The following is a 12553-nucleotide window of genomic DNA, read 5'->3' as shown; positions in this document are numbered from 1 at the left end:
AGTTGAAGGAAGGGCTTGTATTTTTTTGGGTGAGCGCTCTGACTAGTAGAGTGTACTGCCAACAGCCAGCATGCCCAGCAACAGCTGGCTTTGGAAAACTAAAGTAGCTACACACACATTTTAAAACTGAAGAGGGACACCTAAAATTCCTTTTAACTGATTCAGTGTGCCAACCCAACAGATCTCCTTAGAAAATTAATGTGCCACTCCACTTACATTTGAATCCCTATCAATTTACGTAGGAGCTGGGAGGTTACTTGCATGGGCCAGACCAGGCTGGTAATACTCGGAGGAATGTTGAAAGAACACAATGACAAAGGCAATGGTCACAAAAGGAAACAGAGGAAATTCCATTTAAACATATAAAAAAATATTTTACTGTGAGGATGCTTAAATACCACTTGGGGACTCTCCATCCTTGGAGATATTCAAAACCTGACCAGACAAGATCCAGAGCAACCCTTTCCAGTGAATTCTGTTTTATGAAGGGGATTTAGACCAGGCAGTCTCCAGAAGTTCCTTCCAACTTCAGTTATTCTGTGATTCTATGAACACTGAGTATTTGAAGGCCAGAGAGGCAAACTCTGGCCTCAGATTCAGCCTTTGGTGCTTGAAACTCAGAAAAATCCTATTTTTAGTACTCAAATTCTTACTGAGATCAAAGCAAAGAAAACCAGCTGTGAGAACTTCCCTTACACTTGCATGTATTTTCTTTCATGCACTAGCATGGATAAACTTAAAAAGAAATGTGTGTGGTGTGGAGTGTGTGGGTGGATGGGTGGGTGTGTGTTAAAAAAGAAACAACAAAAAGAGGGAGGGAGCTGACTTGTAAGAAAGAATTAAACCCAAGGGCTGGAAAGCTCAGAGCAGTTGAAGTCAGAAAGGAAACTTTCAAATCTACACTTTGTAAGATTTTAAAGCATGAAATAGGTGGCGATGGAAAGGCTACAGACAAAAAAAATAAAGTTAAATATGCTTCCACAGTTACTTTCATTGTCCTTGGCTACAGTACAATAAAGGACTTCTTAGCCAGTCAGCCAAACTGGCAAAGAAGCAATTTCTGGTGTTGTGGAGAGCGTATGCACAGAGTTATGATGAAGAAATTTTCCATATTCCATTCACATAGCTTTGAATGGAAGTAAGTTCTAGAGTGTGAATTTTTTTCTTTCCTTGGGATTTTCTTAAACTACAGAGAACAGAGTACTAAATACATATCTTTGCTTTCTTGCTCAATTTCACAGCTTATCTAATGCTTCCAATGTGTTTAATAAACCTCGTTGCTGGCAATCCATCACTACTGGAAGTGAGTGCAAAAGAGGACTGGGATTAAATGGATAGTGACACATGGGAATTCTCTGTTTGTAGCAAAGTCATTATATTTACAAAGCGCATCCATTACAAGCCATTAAAGTAAGAAAATTAATTCTGATCAATAGCTGTGCTTCTACCATTCTTTTATTCTGAATGGTTATTCAAATAAGCATTATTTTATTCTGAATAGTTTTGGTAACTATTGAGGTTGAGACTGAGTCCAAAAAAGTAATTATTTGATTACGTAGTGTAAAAAATAATTATGTAAAATTTTACTGAAATTTCCTGGTCATCTTTTTTCAGTCCTTGGACAGCACATGAATACACATCAACAAAGCATTCCTCTACATAATGAACATTGTTCAAAAAATGTCATTATATATGAAACTTAAGGTAAAGGAAACTTCCTTCTTCTGTTTTTGGTTCAATCTTGTTTCTTTATTATTATTCATATAATTCTCTGAACACTCGCTTTCTTTCTGGTCTTTCTCAGTTTGAATATATAGAGATGTGCATTTAATTACTAGTATCTTATGAGATGTAGTTCAGAAGGATTGAAGGAGATCAAACTATAGGTATTGGGTGACATCAATCTTGTAAGAACGAATTCTGATGGAATGGAACGACCTTGATACAGCAGGAAAACCTTAGATGGGTAATGGGACATTTCAAGAACTGGAAAATAATCTAAGAACTCTCTTACACTGACTCAACATAAGAAAAGGTTGTAAACAAATCAGTTAAAGAAATAGTAAATAACTGCCAAGGCATGGAAAGGTCACTGAAGAATTTTACACATTAAATTCCTCACTTGAAAACTGTGGTGTTTAACCCAACATTTCAATCAGTCAAGAGAACAGAAGACGACAGACATGTCACTAGTTTTTAAAAACTACTTCAGAGGTTATCTGAGGAACTACAATACCTAAGATCTGACTTTCTTGGGTGGCAAACTAATTGAAATTATTGTAAAATAGAACTAGTAGAAATTTGACTAAATTAAAATATGAAGGAACAATCAAAATTAGGTTTGAGAAAGGAATTTGCATAGAAAATGTAGCAATCATGAGGTTAAGCTAGTCATTTTTGTGTATTTGGATTTGTAAAATGCTTCTTTGAGAAAGGTATCTTACTAAAAGCTTTCAAAGAAGCTAAGACTCATGGAATGGGAGCAAAGATAATCCATGGACAAGCAACTAGATGGGAGATCCAAAGAAATTATCTTTTTCCACAAAGAATAAAGAAAATAGATAGTGGGGTTCCACAGGATCTAGAGATCTCCAGATCCTGCTGTACCAGTTATTCACAAATGACAACAAAAAAGTGTATACTGAAGCAGGAAAGTTTGCAAAGATAAAAAGTTGTGCAGCAAAATCGTAAAAACAGAAAGGAATTGAAGAAAGTTTTACCAAATGCTGAGCAACCAGATGGTAAAACCTCTCATATAATGCATGATTAGCAAATTCAAACAAATGTACTTGAAAGAAAAATACAAAACAGAGAGCTTTTAGCTGTTACTGCTCATGAAAGGATTTGGGAGTTATTTGAAGAAGCAGCGCCGTGCCCTGTGACAAGAAAAGACAAACTGAACAATCCAATTATTTCCCTATGAGGTGAATAGAGAACAAAACAGGAAAACATCATGATGTTATTGTCCCAATCTTGAATCTCAAATACATGAACTTTTGATTATTGAGCTCCAAGACCAATGTAGTAGGACTGGATAAGATACAGGTAAGTTAAGCAGTAGTGATCAGAAACAATGAATGGGTTCTACTCAAGAGAAACTGAAAAATGTATTTCTTCATGGAAAAGAGATGATTAAAGTGGATAGAGCATAAAATCAGTGGTATAAAGGTGGAGATCCATTGTTTCTCAGAAGTGCAAAAGCTGTACAATAGTAACAACAGTAATTTGAAACAAACGGAAACACTTTATTTTACGTGTCACTTAACTGTACAGAACACTGAAACAGATGGACCTTTGGTCTGACCAGTGTGGCAGTTCTTACAGTCTTGTGACCGACACTTTTCTCTAACTGTGTTCAGTGTCATGTTGAGGCAACATCAGTTGAGCAATATGAGAAGTTCAGTATAAAAATAACATCCTTTTCAAAGTATTCTTTCCGTTTGTATCTACCACCCCTCTCCACTGTGGCAGGCATTGCCAATAGCTAAAAATATGCAAGCCCATAAATAACATCAGCTCCAATCATGTGTGGCAGTGATCTGCTTGTACTATACTTGTTCACATCATTTCTGTTATCAGTTTTACCAATTCATAATTGACAACTGCTTCCCCCAGGTACAATGGTAAAAGTATGGCATTGCCACATACAGTGAAAACTAACAACATCAGGCTATGTTACATTAAATATAGAACTATAAACTCTTCAAAGACCCCTCACTAAGCACATTCCACCATAAGGCCTAACAGAAAGAGGAATCAATGAAATGGTCTTCTGATCATTACAGAGGGAAAAAGCCAGTTTTGAAATTAATGGCTCCTAGATAAACAAATTCAAACCAATCCCTTTATAGCCTTGCACTAGGTTAGTAGACAGGAGGAGCAAACTCTGCAATGTAGATATATCTGCCAGTGCAAACATGGTATTTACTTCATTCTTTTAAATGGCTACCATTGCTTTGGGGATACTAATTTATTTTCACAACACAACTACCTACAGGGTAAGTCTACGATAGCTGTGATTATCCCAGAAACCTCATGTATGTGTTATAACACAGAAGAGGGGGAGCATATGTGGGAAATCAATTCATAACATTTCTCCAGTTCCAGTGACTGCTCAACTGTGGCTACAGAAAGATACAAAAGATGAAAAGGTTTTCCTCTCCTCAAAGAACTGCTGGTAAGAAAGCTAAGCAGCCATTAGGTGGTGCCTAGGAATTGGTATAGAAAGGGAAAAACTTCCTACCTTGTGTGTTCATTTTTGCAAAAGAACAGGAATTTGTCTATTCTTACGTGTACATTTATCTGAAGAAGTTGTCAATAATAGCCTATGAATTCTATAGGGAGAATACACTGTGCAGAAATAAATCAACAGTAAAATCAGACACTATGTTGAAAAAGTGCATAAAATGAGTCTATTTTTAATGTATGCTAAAATATGCCTTTTGCTATTTAGGATGAATAAATTAAAGTGCTACTTTCCATGTAACCCCATGACCTCGTAGGGATTTTATTTTCAGTACAGTGCTTTGGGGGAAAAAAAATCCCTCAGGATCCCTAAGTTCTTCTGTTATGAAAGATCTGAACTGAGATAGCTAGAGGCAAGAAACTGCACAGTTCCCAATTATGATACCATTCAGTGTACAACTACTACAAAAATGCCATTTAATTGTCATTCCATAAGCATCTCCTTTTTAAATGGCTGAAGACTTGTTTTGCTAACAAGTTTTTGTTTGATTTTGTGAAATGCATGGTTTGAGTTTACACTATTATCAAACTGCGTCATATGTCCTGTGTTTAAAATGCAACTGATTAACAAAACTTGTATCTCATATTAAACTCATATTTCTGATTTCCCCCCATACTGTTACTTTTCTTGTGTCCATGCCTTCCGCCATAGTTTGTGGCTACAGTGAATTCTCTATACAGTTATTTTCCAATATTATCACGTATCTTTTTCCTCTTGCCACTCCTCACGCCTACAAAGAGCCTAAACTGAACTAAACGACAAGGCTGTGTGCCGGAATTGCCAAAAAGTCATTTCCCAGGAAAACTGAGAACGGCGTTTGCAACGTGAAGAAGAAAGAGCACTACACATGGGATAAACGAGAGGCTGATACGTGCTGATTGATAGAGGAAGGCTTTCAAGGCAGAATAAGACAGGAAGGAGAAGCATAGGAAAAAACCACTGAGAATGTATTTAGCTTGAGCAGGGAACCAAATTGTGCAGGACCTTGCAAGCACAGAGATTAGTCCTATAGCAGGGGACATGGCACTGCAGAGATTTCAAACTGGTGATGGCTATGAGCAGGATGGCAGGTGAGAACATACCCTAAGCACAACTCATTTGGGTGTGCTGAAAGCAATCAGGAGGAATGCAGTAAAGATATAAAAGAGGGCAGCCGCATGAGTAAGGGAGGGAGATGAGTGTGATTGGATCCATGGTTTCCCAGGTGAGAAGGTCAGGGAATGGATTTAGTGCTCGTCCATGTGATATATAAAAGGTAACAGGAAAGTATAAATCATAATCCCAATGATTTGGGATTATGAGAAGTGAGAAGCACAGAGGAAAGCAGGAAGGGATCAAGGCTGCAGCTTTACTGACTGGAATTAGTCTTGTTTTCCTTTATCTCTAGTTGCCCTAGAATACTCTCCTGGCTGCAAAGCACTGTAAGATCTTTAGGTGATCGAGGCTCGAGGATGGCTGTGTCTCCAGTTCCAGGGGACCGGCAGCTGGCAGTTCTGTTGTCCCTATATACACAATAAATTGAATGGCTATATTACCACATGTCTGAAATACCAGAGAATGTCTTGACATCAGTGAACCTGAAATACCCATGGAGGCTAATAAAAATCAGAAAACCCCAAAATTCTAACAGGCAAAAATGGAAATGAGGAAAAAATCAGGCCTACAAATTTTCTATGCACTGCTGCAAGAATGTGAAGAATGAATCTGACACCTTCTGCTCCTGTTTATATGCTATGTACACCAAATGAGTGAAGGGTTAGGTTGTTTATCCAGCTGACCCTCCAGTACTGCACTCCCTAGAGCACGACCCCAGACAGCTTTCACAGCATCCTGAGCCAGCTGATGACCCAAAGATACAAGTCTCTGGCTACTGAAGTGTTTCAATCAGTATGAACAACACCTACTGTTATATATACATATATAAAACACCACCTGCAAGGAATTTGGGCTTCTTTTGTAATGGGTCTCAAGACTGTCCAGCACTGATGATGCTCGATCAGATTGAGCTGTATGAATGATGACTCAGGTATGGACCCTGCACGACATCCTGGGGTTTTATTCTCCTTCTCATGAAGCTTCACCTTATATATTTGAACAATCCCTCACAGCCAGCAGCTTGTTCTACTGCTCCTTGGATATTGTACTAGAGACAGGATTCCAAAAAGTCCCAAATACCTCTGTCAGTGGCAAATGTAATCTGTCACCTCACGGAAGACAGTGCTCAGTGTCTCACAGAAGTCTGTGATGGGAAAATTTAGAATAAAAAAAAAAGAAATTAGCTAATTCTTTTTCCCTTTCTGTCTGTGAAACCAAAAACTACATTAAGTGCATCTAGCATATCTGGAGAAAAGAAAAAATTGATAATATTTTTTAAGTTTTGTCATTTTGTTTAAATTTTATGGGCATCAATGAAACACCAGGAACATTATATAAATATAAAAGATAAAATTAAATAAAAGACTATTGAGGAAAAAATACTCTAGTCTGATAATATATTGCTAATATTCTAAAATTTTTATTTCTACATATGCAAATTCTCCGTTAGAATGAATTATCATTCCCAAATTGTTTTTGAAATCTCCAGACCATATATGTTTACATGATTTTTTTATGCAGCTTTCAGAAAATTTAAAGAAGTCTCTTCTCACTGAGCTGTTTTAGTTAGTATTAAACATAAATAAACATCTAGAATTGAGATATATTCTTATAGATAATACGTTCTATCATGATTATTTTGCTAGGTTCTGTTACTAACGAAAGCCATAAATATCACAAATCCTGCGTGTTGATTAGTTTAGACAATTGTTAGTGAATATTAATAACTATTATTCTTATAGTTATTATATAATAATGTAATATAATATAATTAGCAACTAATGTCTATACAGTGACAAGCTGCAGTGACGATTAATGAAATGGTGTTCACTTACGTTGTCTTTGGTAGCAGTGCCCAAGTGTGCCCTTAGTTGTATTTATTTTGGACTGTTCATTAGCCCTGTGTATTTAGTCCCACTGTCCCACAGCAGCCAGTGCACAGCAGAGCTGTGTAACCGCAGTCACCCCACACTTCAACACAGCAGGGCGTGAAATCTGCCAGACGCCCCTTTGCATGTCCCTGCTGCAGACCTTACTGGCACACAGCCGTTCCTTCCCAGCCTTCTTCCCCCTGCACATCTGCTGGTAATCCCCACATGCCACTAATGCCTTTGCCCATTAGTCACAGAAGATCTGTCTTACGGCTCCCGGTGCTCTCCGCAAAACAGCCTGGTACTAGATTAGTACATTGTACTAGTAAGCTGGACTTCAGCATCCATGTGGCCTTGCAGCAGAGCATTCCGTCACTTCCTTCAAACAGCTAGGAAAAAAGACCACTTTTCCTTGTTTTGACCATTCCACCTACTTGCTGGACTCCTTGCTCCTTAGTTTTCATATTGGAGAAGACATTAAACAACTGATACTTTGTGACTTTCTTCATGCCTTTCACGATGTCTGCCAAATCCTATCTCTGGAGTGAGCCAGAAAGGTGCTAACATGTATGGAAAAACAGGAGACTAGGCTGGGAATGCAGAATCATATTACTCATGTTACTACTGAGGCAAACCCCTTCCATAACAATCTAGGTTGTTTTTTCTAGGTGACAACAAGAGAAAAACCTCCAGTTTTGCATTTGGTCTACTTAGCTTCACTGTTAGCTAGAGAAGGGATGCAACGTGAGGACAGTGTGCATTTCCCTCCCCAAATGCCCGGCCTCTGTTACAGCAGAGCTCATCCACAGACTACAGAGCCTGGTGTCAGGTTCCCACCTCTGCTTTGTTGGCTTCATATGCAAAATGGAAGATACTAGAACCAACTTAGATAATTAGTAAAGTAATCTCTCTAGTAGTTGGATGTGCTCCCAATCTGCCTGCTGTTCATATTACCTAGTTGCAACTTGCACCCCTATCATTCCTGCTCTGTGCAAGGCTTGAGTTATTTGCATCCTTAAGGTCATCATTGTCATGAACACTGAAGTGACTCGTAACTTTTAAAATTGAAAAAATAAGCTTATATTTGAGTTGCTGTCAGTACAATGGCTGATTCTAAATTACTTCCTTCAAAAAACTCATCTTCTTCCTTTTTTTTTAGGACTTTTTTCTGGTTTCTGACATATTTTTATATTTATTGCACTTTATTATGTACAGAAGTATCATTACTTTCACTAGCTTTTGTCCAGGAACCTGATCCTAAATTTACACAGGTCATCCCAGATGACTGCTCTAATTAAAGTATCAACCTGCTGAGTTTGTATGGATGAGCGTCCACCCATCTGAGTCCATGTGCTGCAGTCTTGTTCCAGCTCTGACAATGTCCCTTCATCCCTTTTGGCCTCTCTCCCCTTTCACTCCAAATCTACCAAGGTAGTTCTTATTTACACAAACTGGAAACAGCTTTAACAGTTCCCACACTCATCTCAGGATGTGCCTAAGGTAATGAGGAATCTATTTTAATGAGAGTATTACAGCAGTTAGTAATTTTTTAGCTGATTAGGTAGAGATATATTAGAAAAATTGAGGTAGTTTTTTCCTTATGAGCTTCTGATGGACTTTCAAAGCTTCTTGGAAACATGCTTATGATGTGGATCTCATACTTTCTGCCTCTCTATCCATCACTTTCTCAAAAGACCATCAATTGTGTGGGTCTAAGAGAAGCCTGTTGAAGACTGAGTTACAGATAAAGTACTGAAATACATGAAGTACAAAAATACATGAGAGTAGAAGTTAGGAATAGGAAGCCTGCCACAGAAAAAGGAAAAAAAGTAATAACTCCTACTAGAAAGTTTACAAATACAGTCAACATGCACAATAATGAATGTAAAAATTGAAATATGCACTGCATAGGGACAGCTAGCATAATTCATACATCTTGGAGTTTCCCTCCTAGAAAGAGGGGAATTTTCACTGTTGGATGAATAAATGACCCAGACGTCTTCCCTGCATCCAATAGCTTCAGCAGTGCTTCGAAATTCTTCAGTCTTTTGATAATGAGGCCTATATATTTAGATAAAATGTAGCATTTCCAGAGAAGTATAAGGAATTCAAAACAACTACAGCCTTTGCATGACTGCGCAGTTGCACAGTACCCTTAAAAACAAGCTCTGCTTGGAAGACAAGAGTCTTTTAGTACTGTGAAAATTAAGATGGCAACATGGGTTGAAAGAGATGACATTTCTGTTGAGGGGATTCATATGCACATTATGTAGGAGGAAGAGTCACAGACTTTCAGCTGCTAACCTACACAGGTTCACGTTTGTGGTTCAGGTACAAGAACAGGGCTACTGCTTCTCGGGGATCTGTGGCAGGATGTGAAAGCTGAGCAGTAGCATCTGAGACATGATTCATAGGGTATGGCTGCAGAAGAGTGCACGCTGCAGAAATCCAAGAGGTTGAAGGGCAACAAATGGATCTGCAAAAAAATAAAGTTCTTCAGAGCAGTCCTCTCTGACCTTTTCAATTTCTTATAAGCTGTTAACAGTGAGGACATCAGAATTCTAGAACGTGGCATTAAAGTTACTTTTATTTCTGATGTTACATTCTTCCACAGCATGCTACTTTACAATATACCCAAAAGGTATTAGATCTTATAGACACAGATCTACATAAGAAGTTTGTGTTGGGTTGCTTGTTTACTATGCAGCCTAGCTTCTTTCAGACCTGCCTTACTATTTATTCCTATAAATGTGACCCCGTATTTGGCTTTATCTGAAGGGTCCCATTTAGGAGGTGTAAGTCAGAGCACAACCACTCCTGGCTGACCATGGCATCCCCACCCTGGGTGCCTGAGCTGCTCATCCACCAGGTCTTGAATCTACACTCTTTTCAACTCAGAATTTTAAGCGGAAGTGTCATTGCTCGCCTTAAAAATGCAGCGATGACTGGGAAGTGCTCATGAGCTCATAGACATTTATAAAGCTGGAATAAGCCAGAAGCAGCTGTCAGTAACCTCCCCAGCTATCCCAGGCTAAGCCATTCCTTCTACATCAGCACCTTCAGTAGGTGAACCTGTCTGTTTCTGACCCCTCTGTCCTCGGCCATTTCTTGCCATTCTTCCAGGCTCTCTGAATCATAACCAGCTTTCATTCACAGAGATTTCACATTGACTTTCTAAAGTCAGTGTTACAACAAATCCTAAATAGCATCAGTCCTACTCTCCATTTCTGCACAATCATCCAGAATCATCTCCTCTGACTGATAACTCCTTTTGAGCTATGCCAGTCACTTCATATCTGACCCTTGCAGTGTGAGCTTTTTTCATAGAATACAACATTGACTTTCCAGAAAAACACCTGAGAACTATCCAAGTATTATATCCGCATCACTACCCTTAAAAGCAATTTTGTAATTTAGCTAGAAATTAAATGTTTTTCCCTAAAGCCACATCACCTGCTACTGCTTTATGTCTATCTTATAATTCCTTATTACATTTTGTATCAGCATTTATTGACTGTGACTGATGTCAGATAAGTCACTCTACTATTACCTGTGTTCTCACTTGTCCAATTTGAATACTTATAGTCAATCTTCATGTCTTGCAGAAATTTCTGCAATAATTTAAGCTTTATTAAAAATTAATAAGGTCTTATGTTTTCTGAGATCAGACATGCAAATCTCTTTAGGACTCTCAAATGCAAGTTCTTTAGGACCTGCATACTTGAAAATATTTCTCTCTAAGAGAGATTGTTTAATATTCTTCTTAATAATGACCAGAAAAGCATTTAGTCATCATCATATGATACAAATACATCACATATTCTTTCAAGTACAGAACAAATTTATTTATTAAACAGTTCTATTTTTTCTGTATCAATATCAAGATTTTTTAAAATCTAGATATAATAGGCCTATAGAAGACTTAAGATTTAGAAAACTTGAGCTGTTCCTAAAACTATCAACCATGCCTATTTCTTGGCATTCTTATCCATTTTTCTGTGCTTCATAACTTGTAATGATTGCTATGTTTGCCTTTTTTCTATTGTACGTATTTATTTCAAACTGCTGCGTTTGCTTCCCCACTAAACTAGAAGCGTATTTTTCTGAATCTCCCCTCTTTCTTGACCACAATAGCCTGATTTCTTTTTAGACATCTTCTTCTTTATAGACTCCCTCTACTTTGAGAATTTTTCTATGTAATTTTTTCTGTTCACTCAGTAATTCATTTTCCACAGCTTTTTGGGGCACAAGTTAGAACACATGCCTTGGGAACAAGGAGACATAGCCAATGTCCATATGTGTGTATGTACTATGGACTGTAACCTTGTTTGCATATACTGAATGTAGCCATATCTATACACTCGGGCAAGCACAGAGTTTTATTCTAGCAATAATCTTCACCATAACAAAGTCTGAAGTCATTAGTTTCCCTACTATGATTTTTTTGGTCAGAAAATAATTAGCTAGGAGTTTTAGGAACTCTAATAATGTCTCAGTACATATGTGTACCTATATGTCTGATCTGAAGTTTGTAATAACAATGCAATTTTCTATCCCCAAATTATAATTAGACAATGAAAGAAAAAGTCATCTTGTTCTTTAGTCTTGACGGCTGTGCAAGAAAGTGGCTCTCTCTGGTAAAACCAGTTTAGGCTTATTTCTATTATGTTGATCCATATGCAGTTCCTTTCCTATGAATATGAGAAGTTTAAAACTGTATTCAATATTCCATTTCCTCACTTGTTACTCAGTTCCTGGTGGGCCAAAACCTCTATCAGAGCAAGGTCCTTTATTATTTACAGGGACTAAGGGAGCCTAACCTTTCAACTCAGTTAATAATGGCCTCTCATGGTGCCTGAAGATATTTCCTTATGGACACAAACTGTCAAACCTCTAGAAATGGAGAGAAGGAAATGACCTGACATACTTTTGCTTTCTAACTCATAACTCCAAGAAGAATAAACAGAGTGTTTTTTTCTTTCACAACTGCTTTCCAGCAAGGGAAGTTGCTCTCAATGCCCAGCCTTTCTTCTGGAATCGCTGGGGTGGAAACGTTTGAAAAAATAAAATCCCTTTCCAAATACAATGAGAATTGGGATAATACCTGACAAGTGGGCACTATTATCAGGCCGAGCATTGTTCAAGCTGATATCAAAAGAACACAAAGCCCATTAAAAGAAGCTGAACCTTAAATTTTCATAAAGCAAACCGCGCAAATGGAAATCTGATTGAACTTCTTGTTTTCAATGCACCAAAAAAATAATCAAAACTGCAGTGAGCAGCGTGGTCTATACTTAATCTGATGGCCACAAGAGGGTACAATTTGTAAATCCTATGTGAG

The sequence above is a fragment of the Pipra filicauda genome, unplaced genomic scaffold, assembly GCF_003945595.2.
Source record: "Pipra filicauda isolate LSUMZ 115617 unplaced genomic scaffold, ASM394559v2 scaffold27_size4233163_pilon, whole genome shotgun sequence".
Taxonomy (NCBI): domain Eukaryota; kingdom Metazoa; phylum Chordata; class Aves; order Passeriformes; family Pipridae; genus Pipra; species Pipra filicauda.
Note: the sequence above shows the minus strand (reverse complement) of the source record.